At 50.6% G+C, this 18,335-nt stretch overlaps 1 protein-coding gene and 1 long non-coding RNA gene across 10 annotated transcripts in view; one reads left to right on the forward strand and one right to left on the reverse strand.

Moving 5' to 3' along the window:
• The window catches only part of Rai1 (retinoic acid induced 1), a 102,372-nt gene that overhangs the window by 19,304 nt on the left and 64,733 nt on the right, over nt 1–18,335 (forward strand). For 8 of the 9 annotated variants that reach the window (XM_076542478.1, XM_076542482.1, XM_076542481.1 and 5 more), the window contains exon 2: nt 17,964–18,093. The exons of the other annotated variant lie outside the window; for it this stretch is intronic. The gene's annotated coding sequence lies outside the window, so the exon portion shown is untranslated. The remainder of the gene's footprint in view (nt 1–17,963; nt 18,094–18,335) is intronic. 9 annotated transcript variants of the gene reach the window in all.
• Nucleotides 6,704–17,965, reverse strand: LOC121831817 (uncharacterized). The gene is made up of 3 exons (XR_006075408.2): nt 17,776–17,965; nt 14,756–14,797; nt 6,704–12,613 (listed from the first exon to the last, which is right to left on the reverse strand). It is a non-coding gene; the product is annotated as an uncharacterized LOC121831817 (long non-coding RNA).

An 18,335-nucleotide genomic window follows, 5' to 3' on the forward strand; every position in this document is an offset into this window, starting at 1 on the left:
GGATTTTATTTTGAACCCTTGGGCTTTGGAGGGTGGGTCTGTAGTTCTTCCTTCCTTCCCCCACTGCCCAGGGCTTTACTATATAACTCTAGTTTCCCTGGAACTCACTGAGATCTGCCTGCTTCTCTGCCTCCAGAGTGCTAGGATTAAAGAAAGGCCTGTGTCACAACACCAGACATCACCTATTTTTTGAGACAAGGTTTCTCATTTAACCTGGAGTTTGCTGAATAGGCTAGGTTGGCTGGCCAGCAAGCTCCTGGGATCTTGTCTCTCTCTTTCAGCTCTGGGTTTACAAGCATGTGCTACCATGACTGGCTTATTCCATGCACACTAGATCCAAATTTAGGTCCTCATGCTTGCAAGCAAGAGCTTGAATCATTAACAGGTCTCCTTAGCCCAGGCATCTGAATTCCCCCCATTGTTTTTGATAAACTATCTGAAAAAACAATTTAAGGGAGAAAAAAGTTTAATCTGACTCACTGTTCATAACTTTCCCACCATGAGCAACTGGTCACATCCTAGCCGCAGTTAAGAAATAGAAAGCAGCATGGTGGCACACACCTAAACCAGAGGCAGGCTGACTCCTGTGAGCTCAAGGCCAGCCTGGTCTACATAGAGGCTTCTAGGTCATCCAGGACTTCATAGTGAGACCCTGTTGCAACAAGCAAATACACAAACAAAACTCAGCAGAAAGCAATGGGTGTATGCTCAGTCCCCCTTCCACTCTATACAGCGCGGGGTCCCCTGCCCAGGGAAGCCTCACCCACCATTAAGATGGGTGTTCCTGTATGAGTTTACCTAATGGAGATAATCTCCACAGGCTTGCTCAGAGGCCTGCCTCTCAAGTGATTCTAGATCCTGTCATCTTGAAAGTAAACACTAACCATCACTCTAGAGCCTCACTTTTTGCCCTAGGCTGGCCCACGCTGCAGTCCTCTGCCTCAGTCTCCTGAATGCTGGGATATATGAGTCACTGCACCTGACTAGTGGAGATTGAACCAGGGTCTCAAATTGCTAGGGAAGCTCTCTACCACTGAACTGCATCTCCAGCCCTTTTTTACTTTTTTGTTTGTTTTCAAGACAGGCTCTCGCTATGTAGCCCTAGCTGCCCTTGAACTCATTCTGTAGACCAGGCTTTCCTCGAACTCACAGAGATCTACCTGCTTTTTGCCTCCTGGGTGCTGGTATTAAAGGTGTGCACCACTATACCCCACTTTTTTTTTTACTTTTTATTTTGAGATGATCTCACTCTGTAGCACAGATTGGGCTTGAATTTGTGATCCTCCTGCCTTGGTGTCCTGAATAGTTGGGATTACAGGCCTGTGCAACCAGGTCTGGCTAAGCTTTGGATATTTTGTTACAGCAGCATAACATAGACCCATCCTGACTGATAGACCTCTCCCTACCTCTAAACTTGATCCCCTAGGCCTTAGGGTCTACACAAGGGGATAGGGAGCTGGGGTAGACTTGTTGAGAAATAGAACTCTACTATGAACTTCTTTCTAGAACCTTGGACTTTTTTTTTTTAAAAAACTTACCTATTTTAATTTCATGTGCATTGGTGCTTTGGATGCCAGACCCCCTGAAGCCAGAGTTACAGACAGTTGTGAGCTGCCATGTGGGTGCTGGGAATTGAATCCAGGTCCTCTGGAAGAGCAGTTGGTGCTTTAACCATTGAGCCATCTCTCCAGTCCCCCCCCCCCCTTTTTGTTTTGTTTTTTTGAGACAGGGTTTCTCTGTGTAGTTTTGGTGCCTGTCCTGGAACCCACTCTTTACCAGGCTGGACTTGAACTCACAGAGATCCACCTGCCTCTGCCTCCCGAGTGCTGGGATTAAAGGTGTGTGCCACCACCACACGACTTTAGACTTGTTCTTTTATTGTGTTCACCTTTCTACTAATTTGTTTCCTCTCATTTATTTTTTCAAAAATGGTTTGGTGGAGTTAGAGAGATGGCTCAGCAGTTAAGAGAGTTTGTTGTTGAAGAATGAGGACCTAAGGCTGGGTGGTGGTGGTGCATTCCTTTAATCCCAGTACTCTGGAGGCAGAGGCAGGTGGATCTCTGTGAGTTTGAGGCCAGCCTGGTCTACAGAGTGAGTTCCATGACAGGCACCAAAGCTACACAGAGAAACCCTATCTTGAAAAAAACAAAAAATAAAATAAAGAATGAAGACCTGAATTCATATTCAGCATCCACTTAAAAGCCATCTGTGGGCCCACACATGACTATAACCTCAGCACTGAGGGTTGCTGAGACAGTGAATTGCTGGGCCTTGCTGGCTGCTAGCATGGTGGAAAAAATACAAGCTCCAAGTTCGGTGAGAGATCTTGCCTCACAGGGACAAGAGGATAGTGACAGAGGAGGACACCAGATGTCTCCTCTGGCTTCCAGGTGCTCATGTACACATACACCACACACATATATCTCATACACACATACGCACACACACAAAACCAAACTGTCATGTAAGCACCTATTTCAGAGGCCCCAGGATCCCACAGGACAACAGGGGAGTTGCAGATATGGAGTCTGAATGACCAGAGACTGGACATGTATTCACAGAGCAGTGGAAGGAAGGAATGGGTTTCGGGGAGGGTGTGTTTGGGAAGAGGCCTCTGGCAGGAGGTACAAGACTATTGGACCTGGCAGGTAAAGATGGGGCTAGGTGACAGACAGCAGGCTGAAGGGGGACTTGGGTCGTTAGTTCATGGGTTGTGGAGCACCAGTGCCCTGGGTTGAATGCAAGGAGAGTATGCTGAGGTAGAAGGTAAGGCAGCAGGCTGAGCCAAGGCCAGTGGGGAAGGCCAGTAGAGAATGTAGAACCAGAGAGCCGAGGGCCTGAGCAATGTCCTGGCTGACATCAAGGTCTGGGTTGAGTATCAGAGGACAGTGAGGACCAGCTAACACATACCAGCAAACCCTTATTTGGGAGGGTTTTGCTGAGAAGAGGGTCCACATTCCTTTCCTCCATCTTAGGAGACTTCAAAGGACTACCTCAGAGTAAAGTTTTCCGGTCTCGAGTGGCAACACTGTGATCCACTCCTCAGATACTCGTGGAGCTGTGGCCTACTGAACAGGGTGGGATGTGCTCTGTGGCCTGCTGGAGTTTCTGACAGGGCAGTGGGGACACCATGAGGTAGAGAGATGGTGGGCAAGCTAGTTGAGTGTGGTACAGAGCATATCAGAGGGACAGAAAGAAGCAGGAGAAAAGATCAGAGCTGGGGCCTCAGGAGCAGGATGACATTTGCAGTTGGGGAGTCAGAGAAGGTATATGACAGCAGCAGGCGAGCTGACGCTCGAGCAGGGCCGATGCTCAGGAGCAAGAGTGCGTGCAGGTGGGGACGGCAAGGCAGGCTCAGGTGGGAGACTGCTGCTGACTGCAGTTTGGAGAGCCGCAAGGGGTAGTGTGGCCAGAGGGGGAGCTGGGCTGTCTGGGGAGCTCCAGCTTCCCTGAGGACTTAAGCAAGTTCCACTCCATGATGCAGTTCATTAGAGGCTCTGGAGGCTCTAGGCATAGAGGTTGGGCCCCCATCAACATCTTCAAGAAATGGAGGTGGGTGCCCCTGGCCTCTCAGGCCCTGCCTGGCTTTTCCCACTTGACCCAGGTTGAGAACCACAAGCAGAAGGGTACTGGGGAAGGGGCAGGGAGCCCATGACTGACTCCCAGCCAGTTCCCGCACTCCCACAACAGGCTGGCTCCCCATGTGACAGCAGTGCTGCTGACAGGAGGGAGAGCCTCTGTGCTAGCATCCTGCTAAGAAGCCCTGAGCTAGTGGTGGCTGCCGTGCCTCAGGGGAACAGGTGAAACTCAGAGAGCAGAGACTGGTTGGTCTCTTGGCCTGCCTCTCCATGCCTTAACCTGTTGAACCGCTGGCACCTGAACAATATGCCCCTTGGACCTACCACAGACTTGACCTTTAATTTCAGAGGTAGGGAAACTGAGGCAAGAAAGTGGCCACAGGCTGCTTTGAAGCTACAAGGACAATACTGGCCTCATCAGAGACAGAGCCCCCATGGAAACCTGTGCATCTCACAGGCACAGACTTTGTTGTCATTTTCTCCAGAGACCCAGAGAGAGCTAAGGTCTCCTAGGTCGCTCAGCAAGTTCTCTGCTCACAATGGCCAACCAGGGGCAGTGTAGTTGCACATGTCTTTAATCCTGCAGGAGCCAGTGGATCTCTGTGATTTCGAGGTCAGCCTGGTCTACATAGTGAGTGCCAGGTCAGTCAGGGCTACATAGTATGACTCTCTTTAAAAAAAAAAAAAAAAAAAAAAAAAAGCCAGCCTGCTGCTCAAGCTCTCCCAGGGAGCCCTTGTGTACATGGGAGGGAGGAGGGGTCTTATTTCCTTCTCCATCTCCCCACCCCCTCCCCAGATCCCTTCTCTCCATCACACGGTTTGTTTGGAGAATGACTCACAGGAATGCAGCAAAATCCTGAGTGTGCTGTACTGGAAACCTCTCTAGGGGAAACAAGGCTGGGGGAGGGGCCTAAGAGGCCTGGGACAGGGAGCCCTGGCCTGAAAGGAGGCCGTCCTTCCCAGTGGTGTGTGTGCTACACAGCTCATCTGGGTTTCAGCCCCTGCCCTTCTAGGTCTGCTTCTCCACTGTCACACGGCTGTGCACAGGCTGAGCATCTCTGTCCCCCGACACACAGTGGGTGACTAACAAGCACCTGTTGGCATCCAGTGGGAACCAAATAGACCCTCCTTCCTCCGAGCCCCTGTGCAGATGGAGCTTACAACAATGTGAACCAAATAGACCCTCCTTCCTCCGAGCCCCTGTGCAGATGGAACTTACTACCACACAGCTAAGAACCTGCTGCTAGGCTCTGCTACAGGTCAGGCTGGGACCGAGGGGGCCTGTCGCCATCCCCTCTCAAGAGCACATATGTATGACCCTGGAAACCATGGGATGAAGAAAGTGCCTACTGCCTATGGCAGCAGAGCTTAGTATGCTGGGAGGGCACAGCAGTTGGAGAGCATCCAGGACCATTGGGCAATGGCAGCAGCAGCAGCAGCAGTCGAGGAAACAGGGGTCTCCCTGGAATTCATTGTCTCCGGGCCACCCTTTCAGGGCCTGCTGATGGTGGTCCTGCAGGTGTATTGCCCTATGTGACCACATCCGTGCTTTCTGTGGAAATGAAGTTTGGATTTCATGTGATCTCTCCTGACTCAAATACCATCTCAACTACTAAAATGCAGGTTGTGGCTGGAGCTGCCATGTGTCTGCAGGTAGAGGACTGCCAGGGTCCAGTGTTTGGATGCTTAGAGTTTTCATGGACGTCTATCATATTGCATAAACTGCCCAGTTACCAAGCTGAGCTCCAACTCTGCTAGGTGCTGAGGACATGAGTGAGTGAGATAGTGTTCCCTAGGACTTCCAGTTCAGCTCGAGACAAGGCAATAGACAGATGTGTCAAGTGGTGAGTGTTACAAAGAAAAAGCAGGCCTGCAGAACAGAGGAGTTAGAAGTCCACTCTAGGAGAATGGAAGCCAGAACCAAGGCCCTGAGGGGTTACACTGGTGTGTGCAAGGCACCACACGGAGGCTAGTGTGACTGGAGCAGGGGGACCGGCAGACACTGGGAGGAGGAGAGGCCACTACACTTGGTATGTTATTCCAAGTTCACTATTTGTCCTTCACAAACATGGAGGAGGTGACAGTGGACCCTACCATCCTGGCCTCCCCTGCCCTGGCAGCACCCCACATGCAGAGTGCATAACACATAGGGGATAGGGACCATGGAAGGTTCTGAGTAAGCAAGGAGAAGATAGGACTTCTGTTATGCAGACTGTGTGGCTGCCATAAAGTCTTTAAAAGGGGCAAGGAGGTCAAGGAGGGCCTCCATCCGGGATGTCTACAGTGGGGGTGGAGACGGGTGTCACTACGATTGAGTAAACTGTGGTGTAAAATCTCTCCTTGGAGTCAGGGATTGTGCATGCCTATAATCTTGGCATTCAGGAGACTGAGCAGGGAGAATCAGGAGTTCAGAGTCCTCAGCTGCACAGTAAGTATGAGGCCAGTCTGGGCTGTATGGGACTTGGTGGGGAGGGTTCTCCAAACTAACCAATGACCAAACAGAAAGAACCAAACCCCTATAATTGTAAATACCCAGCATAAGGGAAGCCTTGGGGCCCATAGAAACGGTGAGTGCATAATGCTTGGTGAAAAAGACATTGAAAGCGTACATCAGAAATACTAATGCTTAAGTCGGGCACAGCCAGGGCTGTGCAGAGACACGCCTCAAAAACCCAAACTCAGCAACAACAAGACAGCAGGACCGTGGCCAGGGGTGGTGGCGCACGCTTCTAATCCCAGCGCTCGGGAGGCAGAAGCAGGCGGATCTTTGCATAGGTCAGCCAAGGATTCATAGTGAGATCTTGTCTTAAACAAACAAAACATCAGTGCTGGATGTGAAAGGCCATAGAAATGTCTAGGAAAACGTGATAGGATAATTCATGACCTCCCCGCTATTGTGGCCTCTTAAGACCTGGGCAAGATCAAGCCAATTGATACTCCAGTATGGAAGGGGAAGAGAGGCTCATGAGCCCTTCCCCTAACTGAGGAGCTACTGAAGATGGCTTCTGGAGGAAGGAGACTCGGTTTTCTTTAAGGGTATGGCCCTCTGATAGGTCACCTAAGCTCCCATGTATGGTCCCACACCCGTGAGTATATGGCTAGCACACGTTTGACTCTGTTTGTTATTTAAAAAAAAAAAAAAGTTGGGAGGGAATGAGGAGAGAGGGATGAATCTTGGAGGAATTAGGAAGAGAAATGAGGTGAATATGATTAAAACAGAGTCCTGGAACTCACTCTGTAGCCCAGGCTGGCCTCGAACTCACAGAGATCTGCCTGCCTCTGCCTCCCGAGTGCTGGGATTAAAGGCACGCACCCACCACTGCCCGGCGATTAAAACACATTTTAAGTAATCCTCAAAAGAATTAATAAAAATATTTTTTAAAAATCAAAGAATGCACTAGTAATGCTCTAGTTTTATTTATTTATGTATTTTTTTGTTGCATTCACAAGATTTTAAATAAAGAAATTCTATCAAAAGATATAAAGAGAAAGAAAGGTCTAGAGCAGGCAAGTGTGTAGAGTGTGGATGACTTTGGCCTGGGCTGGGGGAGGGAGGAGACCTGAACTACAACCAGGTAGCATTCTGAAATGAGATGGCAAGAATAGTTGAGCAACTCTGTGGATGAACCAAACCTTTCTTGACTTGGGAATTTTATTTGAAGTGTTGAAGATCGAACCCAGAGTCTCATGCAAACTGCACACATGTTCTTTTACTGTTACATCCTAGCCCTTGAAGAAGTGATTATGTGAACTACATCTCAGTTGAAGGCATTTTAGTGATGAAAATTTCTAACCCAAATTGAAGTTTGTAGAAGAAATGACCCAAAAGAGTTGACAGAAATTCACAGAGTGAGAGCGGCTTGGAACCTTTGTTTTCTTTCTACTTTGTGTACTTCCTCCTCAAAAAACTCCTCTAGAAAAATACATATTCTGTGCACTAAGGAGGGGCCTGCTGTGTGAGACCCTGGAGCAGCAGTGCTTGCCCTGGCCCAGCTCTGGCGCTCTGGGATCCACTCCTGCCCCTGTGTGGCTGCAGTGGTGTCCGGAGGCCCTGGCTGCCGTCAGTCCCCTCTGATGGTGCCCAGCTCTGGCAGCTGCAGCCTTCTCTGCTTACATGGCTTCCTCCACAGGCCACTCACACTCTCCACAGTTGCTGCCTGCACCTTCCATTTCTGGGCAGCTCTGCCAGTAAGCAGGCTCTTCCTTATTTGGAGGTAGAATCTCACCCTGGCTGCCACCTTTCTCAGCTTTAGCCCCTTTGAACCCCAGTTTCTGGCCTGATCAAAGGGCCTCCAGTGGCCATTTGAAAAGATAGACACTGTAGCCCAGAGCATGTGTTGGTAGTCACTCAGCATTGGGACCAAGTATAGTAGCTTTTGACTTGAAAGCACAGTTAAACAGGGTTTCCAAAGTCAGTGTTCAGACCATCACCACAAAACTGGAATTCGATACTGAGCTCAGATGGAAAACTCAGATCTCACAGAGCAGGAGGAAATGACGGTTGTCAGGAGTGGCATTTATTGAGGTCTCATGACATGGCAAACCCAGTGGTGACTAATTTCTGTTCATCCTTTACATGATGAATTCCCTGTCATTCTTCCCATTTTAAAGGTAAAGAAACTGAGGTCTAGGAACACAATGAACTTAGGTTTCCATACTGACATATTTGGAGAAGTATATTAACTTTTCATTACCATAACATGATATATGAGGTGGGCTACTTTAATAGAGGTTTGTGCAGGAGGAGGGAAGAGGGGGATCTTTGGTATGTAAAATGAAAATAAAAATTTTTCTTAATAAAAAAATGAAAAAAAAAATGGAGGTTTGTTTTGAGCCCACGGGAAGTACAGGACCCAAAGAGCATTGCACAGGCCCTGGTATATCGGCACGGTGGCAGTGCGTCTATCTCTGGCTCTGGCCTCTTTCTTATCTCTCTATAAAGACATCAGGATACAATCATGAGACTTTTATTCCATTGATCTAATCAAACCTAACACTTCTCAAAGGCTCCACCTCCAAATGCCACAGTGGGATTAAGTTTCCATTTCCTCATGCAATTGCCAGGTGTCTTAGCTACTTTTCTATTGCTATGTAGAGACACCATGACCAAGGCAATTCATAGAAGAGTTTACTGGGGCCTGGCTTACAGTTTCAGAGGGTGAGCCCATGACCATTATGGTGGATAGCATGGCAGCAGGCAGACAGGCATGGCTGGAACAGTAGCTGAGAGCGCACATCTGATCCACAAGCACCAGGCTAATTGGGAATGGTGTGGGTTTTTGAAACCTCAAAGCCCATCTCTAGTAACACACCATTTTCAACAAGGCCACACCTCCTAATCCTTCCCAAATAGTTCTCCTTACTGAGGATCAAGCATTTAAATATATGAGCCTGTGGGGGCCAAGCTCCTTCAAAACATCACAACTGGAGACCAGGGGGTAAATTCCTTTATGAGTTGGGAGGGACTCAACCATATCCAAATCAAAGGCCTAACAGCCTTAGAGTGAGAAACAGACCTGGGAGAAACATGGCTGGCAGACTTGGTTCTTTGCCCTGTCCATTCTGCAGTTAAGGGCCTAGGAGCTGTATTCTCACCTCAGCCAGGTAGGCTTGAGTGGCCTCTTTTCAAGAGTGTCACCAGCATTTAGGGAGAGACAGCAGTGCCATTGTATTTCTGGCCTTAACAGAAGAGACCATGCTTTACGTTTTTTTGGAGCCTTTGGAGCCTTCCGGGAGAGGCTCAGCCTCCCAGTCACTTAGGCCGATGTCTCTTCTGTTCTCCAAGCTGCAGTTTCAACATTGCTCTAGAGGACTCTGAACATATGCCTCAAAAGTTTGCTGTGAGGTCCTATGTGGGATGTCTGGCAGAGTGGGCAACCAGCTCTGCATGTCACCCTTCCTTTAAAAAAAAAAATCACCCTTGTACTGTGCAGAGTTGGTTCTCGCTCTGCCTTGTGTATCTGGGGATTGAACCCAGGTCCTCAGGCTTGGCTGCAGACACCTTTACTTGCTGAGCCATCTCACTGGCCTCAACTACCTTTCCTTTGAACTCAACCCAGGAGATTCTGGAGGAAGCTAAGCTGGGCAGAAAACTGGAACAGACATCCTGATCTCTTTCTCCTCTTCCCAGATTTGTGGTAGATCATCACACAGCTGACTATGAAAGTCCTCCTCAGGAACTCTGTCTGACCTTCCAGGGACAGATTCTTTTTATGGTACTGGGAACTGAACCCAGGGCTTTGAACATGCGGAACCAAGGGTCAGGTTTCTGTGTTTGTTGTTTGGTTGTTTTCAACACAGCCTTGCAGCATAGCCTAGACTGGCCTAGAGCTGGCAATCCTCCTGCCTCTGCCTTCGGAAGGCCACACCAGGGTCAGTTTTGATCACCCATCATTCCTTCCTGGAGGTAATCTAAATCTCTGCAGGTTCAAGTAGCTCTCTGGCCTAGTCCCCAGAAGCAGGCTCTGTGAGGGTTCTTCCCTGTGTCCTTGTCCTCCCAGTCTCCAGGAAGTCCTCATTGCCCTGGGGCCGGGAGAAGTCCATAGGGAGCATTCCTGTTGCCACAGATCAAAGGAGGCTAGAGGTCCTGAGCCATCCAGAGAGGCCCACAAGTCAAGGGACTCTGATCCTGAGAGCAGCAGTGTGAAGGCAGATGGGTGGCACCTGTGTATGTATAAGGTACACCATTCTTTACAGTAGAGGAGTCTGCATGTCCTGACTGCACATGCCATATTTATTTTATTTGTTGACAGAGACTCACTTTATAGCCCAGGCTCGTCTCAGACTTGTAGCAATCCTCCTACCTTGGCCTCCCAAGTGCTGAAATTACACAGGTATGTCACCATACCATCTTCTGCTGTTTGTTTGTTTGTTTTGGTTTGGTTTTTATGTGCCATATCTAGGTAGACTCCTGTACATATCTCTGTGCATCAGAGTTTTTCCACCTCCGAGGCTTCTGCTTGTAGCCTGCTACTGTTTCACATGGCTGAGCCCAGGCGTCTAGCCCGCTGTGAGATGAGTTTGGCTATACCATCTCTTCAGTTCTTTCCAAGTCTTCTCCATCCCCCTCCCCCCAAAGTCTGTGACTGTTGTCAGGCCTTAAGAGGCCTGGCCAGGACTTGGCCTACCATCCTAGACTTGGTACTGTCCTCAGTTCCCTGGGCCCCGAAGAAAGGCAGAGGCTGGCATCATCATTGTTCCCATTCTTGGGCACCTGGGGCCGAGTGGCATCCAGGTGAGGTGCCCAGCCTAACCCAACCCAGGTGGTGTGTTCATGTGCTGGTTTCTGAGCAGCCATTGCACATAGGTCTTGACAGTGCTTTCCTGATACAGACACTCATTTTTTCTTCTGGAAGCCTCCAAACTGCAGGTGAGGCTTAGAGGTGGAGGAACAAGCTCTTTGGAATATGAGGGGAAAGATAGGAGGTTTGGATAGCTGGAAAGGAAGACCAGCTAGGTGATGCAGGAGGGAGGCTGAGAGCCAATGAGAGGGAGAGGAAGGCAGGGAGCAGAGGAGGGGTGGCAGAACCGTGGCCGAAGTGCCAGAGTGGAGACTGCGGGTGGGCAGGGGCTCCTCTCTCTTACCTAGGCAGTAGGCCCCTTCTGAATTCCCTGCACATCCCCGGGTTTGGATTCCAGCTGTGATAAAGACATATGTGGCCTAGTGAGGCTGTCCTCCGGGTCTAGCCATGGCGACAGCCCAGATGGCTTCCTCCTTTCCCTCCAGGCCTCTGTACGACTGGCCCCAACCAAATAAGTTTCGAGGCTTCTAGAAGTTCACTCAGGCCTGTGATAGAAGAAAAGTTAAGCACCTGCACCCCGGAAGCACTGCTAAGACCCTAAATGGAGAGATCACCTTCGACTCCCCAGGAAGTGACTCTGGGTTCAGAAGTGATGCTTTTGCTGCAGCTAGAGTTCCTTAGGGTTAGATTGAGAGGCTTTGTTTTAGGATTTGCTCTGTAGGAGCCTAGAGTGGCACTGGCTGCCCCTGGTGACCTCAGCAGGCTAGTGAGGAAGGTTGGACAGACTGACAGATGGTAGGGAGAACCACAGATGGAGATCAGAGTCAGCTGAGAGGGAAGACGGCTGGAGAGAGCCTGCTCTAGGCTGATCCCTGCTTTTTCACTTACATCAGAGATCCCACCAGCCTAGGGCAGAGGCAGAGATGCATTTCTGTCCCTAAGTGGGAGCAATGGTCATCTGGGCAGCCTTCTACCTTGTTTTTGCCAGCACCAGCCCTAGGTACCCAGCTGGTTTTCTGATCCCCACTGTCAGCCTGTGGGATCTGGAGAGGAAGGTGGGCTAGGGACCACATGGACTGTTTGAAAATTTCCCACAAACTATGAATTGGGATGCCCACATTCCCAGTGGCATCACCACCAATTGAGATACAAAGTTCTTTGCTTTCAAAGAGAAACATGTTGTCCTCCCCTAAGGAGTGCTATGTGGCAGAGGGTTCTAATGTGGACAGTAAGGCACAGGCTGGCAGTGAATGCCTACACCACTCCATGCCACTGGCATGCCAAGTGTACTCCACAGGTAAATGGCAAAGCAGAGCTATGGCAGTAGATTAGCTTGGTCGGTTTGAGAACACATCAGATCTACACCGAGGGAGGTCTGATAGCTAACCTGGGTTGATGTACTCATAAATGATATTGGAGCTCGGAAGAGGGAAGGTAACAGGTTATCCATGTTGGACCCAGGCAGAAGACCATTCACTCACAGGACAGTTAATGGATGAGAAGAGACCTCTTTGGCATGATGAAGTTACAGATGGCAGGAAGGTAATTAACAGGTGGGAGGGGCATCATGAAGGCTTTGGCTGATGGTTCCTGAGGGATAGGTTCCCATGCCCGGGTGTGAAGCTGCTCTGGGTTCAGCATGGACAGCAGATCACAGAAGCTCTGTTAGCTGCTCAGCCAGTCCCGTTAGCCCTGCTTTCAGCTTCCCTGGCCCCACACTGAATCTCTTCATGGCGGCCATGGGTTGTCCTTCCTAGGCTTGAAACACTGCGAAGATTCCCCCAGTTGTGTTCACTGTAAAACAGAAATCGTTACAATGGAGTACTGTGTCCTTGGGGTGTGGCCTTGTCCCTTTTGGTCTCTCTCAAGTATAGCCATAAGCTCTCCTGCCTCAGGACCTTTGCTCACCATCTCACCTGCAGCTTTCCTCTGGTTATCGAATGTTCACCACACAGCCTTTCAATTATGACCTGAGCCTTGGATTCCCTGGCGTTCAATATAAAAACATAGCTCCCATCCCACGCCTTCCCTGGCTCTCTATCTTCTTAGCACATAAGGGTAACATAACTAGTTGGGCGGTAGTGGCACCTGCCTTTAATCCCAGCATTCGGCGGGGGTGGGGGGTGGGGGTGGGGGGAGTGGGGGGGGCAGGCCGTCTCAAAAAGCAAACAAAGAGTAACGTAACTATAGTCAGACACCACTTAACATTTCAGTCAGTAGCAGATTGCATGTACCACAGAGATTCCTAAGATTGTCTCCTAGTGTCGTTTGCAGATACGTCTTAGTTTGTGTAAGGACACTATGATGGCACAATGAAATTGCATGATGTATTTCTCAGAATGAATTATGTTGTTGTACATCAATTACTTCTCCATTCTGTTCCATGCCTGCCTTAGGAGGAAAACAGAATCATTGAATCATTGTCTCATTTCTTGCTGTAGATACTGCACACAGTAGGTACTAAGCTCATATCTACCCAACTAGTAGATGAACACTTTTGCTACCTGGAAGTGTTGTTGTTTTTTTTTTGCCTGTCCTGGATTCCACTCTGTAGACCAGGCTGGCCTTGAACTCGAAAAGATCCATCAGAGTGCTGGGATTGAAGGAGTGTGCCACCACCGCCTAGCGTCACCTGGAAGTTTTAAGGCTATCATCTGGATGTTGGTGACCCAGTCCCTGAAATGGAGAGGCTATATATGTAGAATACATGTAAAACCCGAGCACGGCAACCAGGCTGACTTCTGAGGCCAGGCTTGCAGACTTTTAGCCTGAAGCTATCAGCCCAGGGCTGTTTGAACTTGACTTCTGAATTTCCTGACACCTACTTATCTTGGTTGGATGGGTCCATGTCCTTCTCCTTTTGTGTCTGCCTAAGTGTCCCTTGGCTAACCCCGTCCCTGGTGGTCTTGTCCTTTGTGTCATGTCCCCTCACCCCACCCTACTGCCCCAGACTTCTCTGTGCTCCTGCTCAAGTCCCCAGCCTTTCCACTGCTCTCCAGCTTCCCTCTCAGTGTGCAATAAAGCAGCTGTTCAGATAGCCATAGGCAACTATGAGGCTGGCTGGTCAGCCTGCTCCAGGAACCACCCCTCATGGGAAGCACCCGTAAAACTTCCCAACTCAGTAGGGTCCACCACTCTGCTGTCCCCAGGCAGGACTCACTTAGTGGGAGGTGAAGTCTGAGGCTGGGGACACAGGAACCCTCCTACTGTGTAGCCCTACATTTGACCACCCCTTGCAGGAAAGTGACTTGTGCTGTAGGCCAGGGCTGCCTGCCACCACACAGAGCTCTGCCACCAGCCTTAGGGACAAGCCAAAGGCTGGACTCATGCAGTTTTATTTGGTTTTTGGTGTGTCCCCCACCACCAACAGAGTTTCTCTGTGTTCCCTGGCTATCCTGGAACTCGCTCTGTAGACCAGGCTGTCCTCAAAATCAGAGAGAGATCCAGAGATCCGCCTGCCTCTGCCTCCCAAATGCTGGGATTAAAGATGTGCGCCACCTCCCAGCCCTCATGCAGTTTTAAATGTGAGTCTTGACTGTCACTTTATAAATACACATTGAGTTGTGAATACCACATACCAGATACTGCACTGGGCAGAAGTGAACACAGCCTCTCTTGAACTTTCTATTTGGGATCTCTACTGAGCAGAGAGGCCCCAGAACAAATAAGTACTCCTCTTTTCTTGGGGACAAGCCACCAAGCACTACCTCATTCCTTTAGACCCTCAGGGATCTTGAAGAGTACTTATGGCTAGGTGAGTTATGTAGCCTGACTGAACTCCAAGTCTTTCTAGCACTGCCCCCCCCCCAGTGGCTATTAGTTCACAGAGAAGCCATGGACTGAATCAAGGTCACAGATGGAGGGCCTGTTTAACCTCACTCATTTATCATCATCATTCATCACCAAACACTTACTGAATGTCTACCAGGCACCAACCTGTCAGTAGAGGACACACCAAGGAACAACCAGGAAAGCCATCTACAAAATAAACAGGGAAATTACATGTTACTTAGAAGTGGGAAGGTGTTCCAGGCTAGCATGTACAGTAAGAAGGGCACTGTAATGAGGCCAGGGGTAGGATATGACATCAGGAAACTCATAAGGGCCTGTGTGACCATCAGCCACTGGAAACACTGAAGAGTCAGACTAGGGGAGGAGGACTGGAAAGGTGACTCAGCCAGAGGACCTGGACTTGGTTCCCAGTCACACACAGTGGCTTGAAACCATCTTGTTAACTCGTTCCAAGGGATCCAACAACACCCTCTTCTTATCTGCACAGGCACCAGGCATCTCATGGTGCACAGACATACATGCAGGCAAAACACCTACATGCATAAAATAAAATTTAAGTTTCATGTTTTTATTGTATGTGTATGAGGTTTTTGCCTCTGTGTGTGTGTGTGTGTGTGTGTGTGTGTATGTATGTATGTATGTATGTATGTATGTATGTATACTACATGGATGGAGCATGTCTGAACCCTTGGAACTGGAGTTACAGATGGTGATGAGCCTCCATGTGGGTGCTTGGAATTGAACACCCCAGCCCCACCCTTTCCTCTGGAAGAGCAGTCAGTACTTGTAACCATGGGCCAGCTCTCCTGTCCTCTCCTCCCTTAAATTGTTTTTTAATTACAAAAATAAAATTTAAGAAGCAGGGAAGAAAGTCAGCCTCAGCCCTCCAGCAGGGTCCATATCATCTTGTCTGTGCACATCTTGGCCTTGTGAGTGATTGCATAGAGGAGTAGGTAAGTCAGGAAGTGCTGTTGGTGGTTCCCAGCAGTGATCTGTATTGGTATCACCAGACTCGATGGTGCCCACAGTAGGCCTTCTGGTTCTCATAGCACCTCAGGACTCTGAGTGACACAGGTCCCAGGCCAGGTCACTGAAGACCAACACTTAAGCATCCCTGCATTTCAAAGGTGGGGAGATTGGACCTTATCCTTTAAGTTTCATCCTGGGCAGAGATCTGCTCCTCAGGTCACTAAGGAGGTCCCTTATTGCATAGTAGGGCCAGAGGAAACTCAGAAATGCCAAGCATGGCTGTCAATTCTGATTCCCAGTAAAGGGAACAACCTGTGCACTCGGGACATTCACTTGATAAGGACATCTGGTTTGTTGTTTCTTTTTGTCTGAGAGAGGGTCTCAAGTATCTCAGCCTGGCCTCAAACTTGCAATATAGCAGATGGCCTTGTATTCCTGCCTCCATCCCCCAAGTGCTGGGATTCCAAGTCAGTCCCCTTATGCCCAACTTGGGATCCATTTTTAAAGCATCTTCCCATTCCAGTGGCAGGCTTGGGGTGACTTTCAGGACAAGGACCAGGAGGTACAACAATGGCGTCATACACTCCTTCCTAGGCTTCACCAGGTTGCAGGGAGGCCTGGGAGGAAACCATCTCACCTTCCTGCTAGCCTGGTTGGCATACCACCATGGGCAGGGTAGGATGAGAAGGTGTATGGAGACTTCAGTATGTGCAGGGTGGGGCTTAGCAGTGTCAACTACTGACCCCAAGTGTGGAAAAGGTAAGCTCCTTTCCACGGAGCAGATAGGTGCCTCCTGAGGAGGGAGAGGCTATGGGGGGAGTGTGATCTGGGTGATCTTGACTTGGAAAACCTGAATGGATATTTGAATGGATGTACAGATGCATAAATGAATGGATGGAGAGATGGATGGAGTGGGTGGGTGGATGGCCGCGTGGGCAGGGAGTGGTTTGGAAAAGGGCTGGTTAGCAAAACTCAGTCTAAGTGCTGCACTTCCTTCATCATGTTCCAAAGGTCTGCCATTTGCGAGGTGGCGGGCCCACCCCCTCCTGAGGTCCAGCCTCAAAGTCCCAGTCTTCTTTGTCTCATCTTATTCTCTGGCTATCTTTAGGCACTACCTCCCTCGTCGCTTGCCCCCAGGATACCCTACGCTTGCCCAGTGCCGCCTCCTCCGCCCCTCTTCCCCAAACCCTGAACCTCTAGGTCTGTGGGGTCGGTCAGTGCCAGGATCTCCCCGGTACAGTTCTTGTGCAGTGAAGGGAAGCTCGTCATGGAGGTCCCCCTCGACCTGTCTACACCTACACCCAAACCCCCACACGTCGTTTTTGTGCCCCAACCCCAGCACTACTTGTTCGCACCTTAAACAGCTATTTTTGCCTCTGTGGGATTCTCTAGGGTCAGCTTCTGCCTGCCAAGCTTCAGACCCTGGGCGATCACAGGCAGCCTAAGATCCCTGCGTGTGGCCAGAGCACGCACAGGCGCAATGTCCGTACTTTTTCAGTCCCGTGGCCCTACACAGCAGCCAGCCCTGTCGCAAACAAGCCCACACGAATACACAACGCCCTCGGAACACAGCCCACGCAGGCAGCCCCGCCCACGCAGTCACACTACCACCTATAAACAATCGCACACAAACACCACCCCCACGCAACCACTGCATCACTCAGTCCCTCCGAGACCTACCGGCATGTTCAGAAGCTGGTTTCTAGTTAATCCCACCCCACCCCCCACCCCGATCCCCAGCCCGTGACATTCACACATAGGGCAGAACAGAAATTTATAGCCACACTGATACACGGTCCTGAACGCACAGCCAAGGGCTCACCCGTGGGCTCGTAAGTCACTGGAAAAAAATATTAAAGCGTTCCCTCCCTTCTAGCTTTGATACGCACGCGCGCACGCACAGCACCCCCTTCCTTCCCCGCCCCCACCCCGTCTTTAGGCGCCTAGGAACCTCGCAGCCGTGACCTGGCCTTAGCGGTGAGAGCCGCGGGAGCGTCTCCGCTGCGCCCCCTCCTCCCGCTAGCGCCCAGCTTACCACTCCTCCTCCCTGCCCCCTCCCTCTCCTCCCCTCCTCCGCGTCTGGGGCGCGGGCTGCGCGCAGCCAAGCCCCCTTGTCGCGTGCCCCTCCCCGCGCGCGCCCTTCGCCCGCATCGTGCTAGCCCAGTGGATGTGGCCACAAGGCCGTCTCTAATTACCTCCTGTCCCCCGGCGGCCAGTGAATAATGGCTACTGAGGGCACTCGCAGGCGCTGCTGAGCAGGAAGCGAGGGGCTAGAGAGGCGCGGCGCGCACGGGAGCGCGAAAGAGAGGAGCGAGCCCAGCGCCGCCGCTTGCGGCGCGCAGAGAAAGGAATCGTGTGAGCGCTCACATTTTTTTCTCCCAAGGATCTCATCTGGCCGTCGGGTACTGGAAGAGGCGAGGGGGAGAGTGCACCATAGCAGAGAGACGGCAGGAGAAAAGGGAGACTACGAGACGCGCCGCGCCGGCGCCCCGAGACCCAGGAGGAGCCCGCAGGTATTGTTGGCGGCGGAGCTTTGTGTCTTAGGCGGGCTGCTCCGGGCGAGGGCTCCCTGAATCCCGGCCCGCCGCCGCTCTCTGACCTGCAGCGGGGCTGCTGATGGGGGTCGCCGCGGGCACCCCTCCCACCGCGCCGCGATCCTTGTTGGAGTTGCGGGTTTGCGTGTTTGGAGGTTTTCCATGTGGGTGGAGGGGATCAGTCTAGGAGAAGGAATTTCTTTTCTTTTCTTTTCTTTCTT

This window comes from Peromyscus maniculatus, chromosome 8, assembly GCF_049852395.1.
Source record: "Peromyscus maniculatus bairdii isolate BWxNUB_F1_BW_parent chromosome 8, HU_Pman_BW_mat_3.1, whole genome shotgun sequence".
Taxonomy (NCBI): domain Eukaryota; kingdom Metazoa; phylum Chordata; class Mammalia; order Rodentia; family Cricetidae; genus Peromyscus; species Peromyscus maniculatus.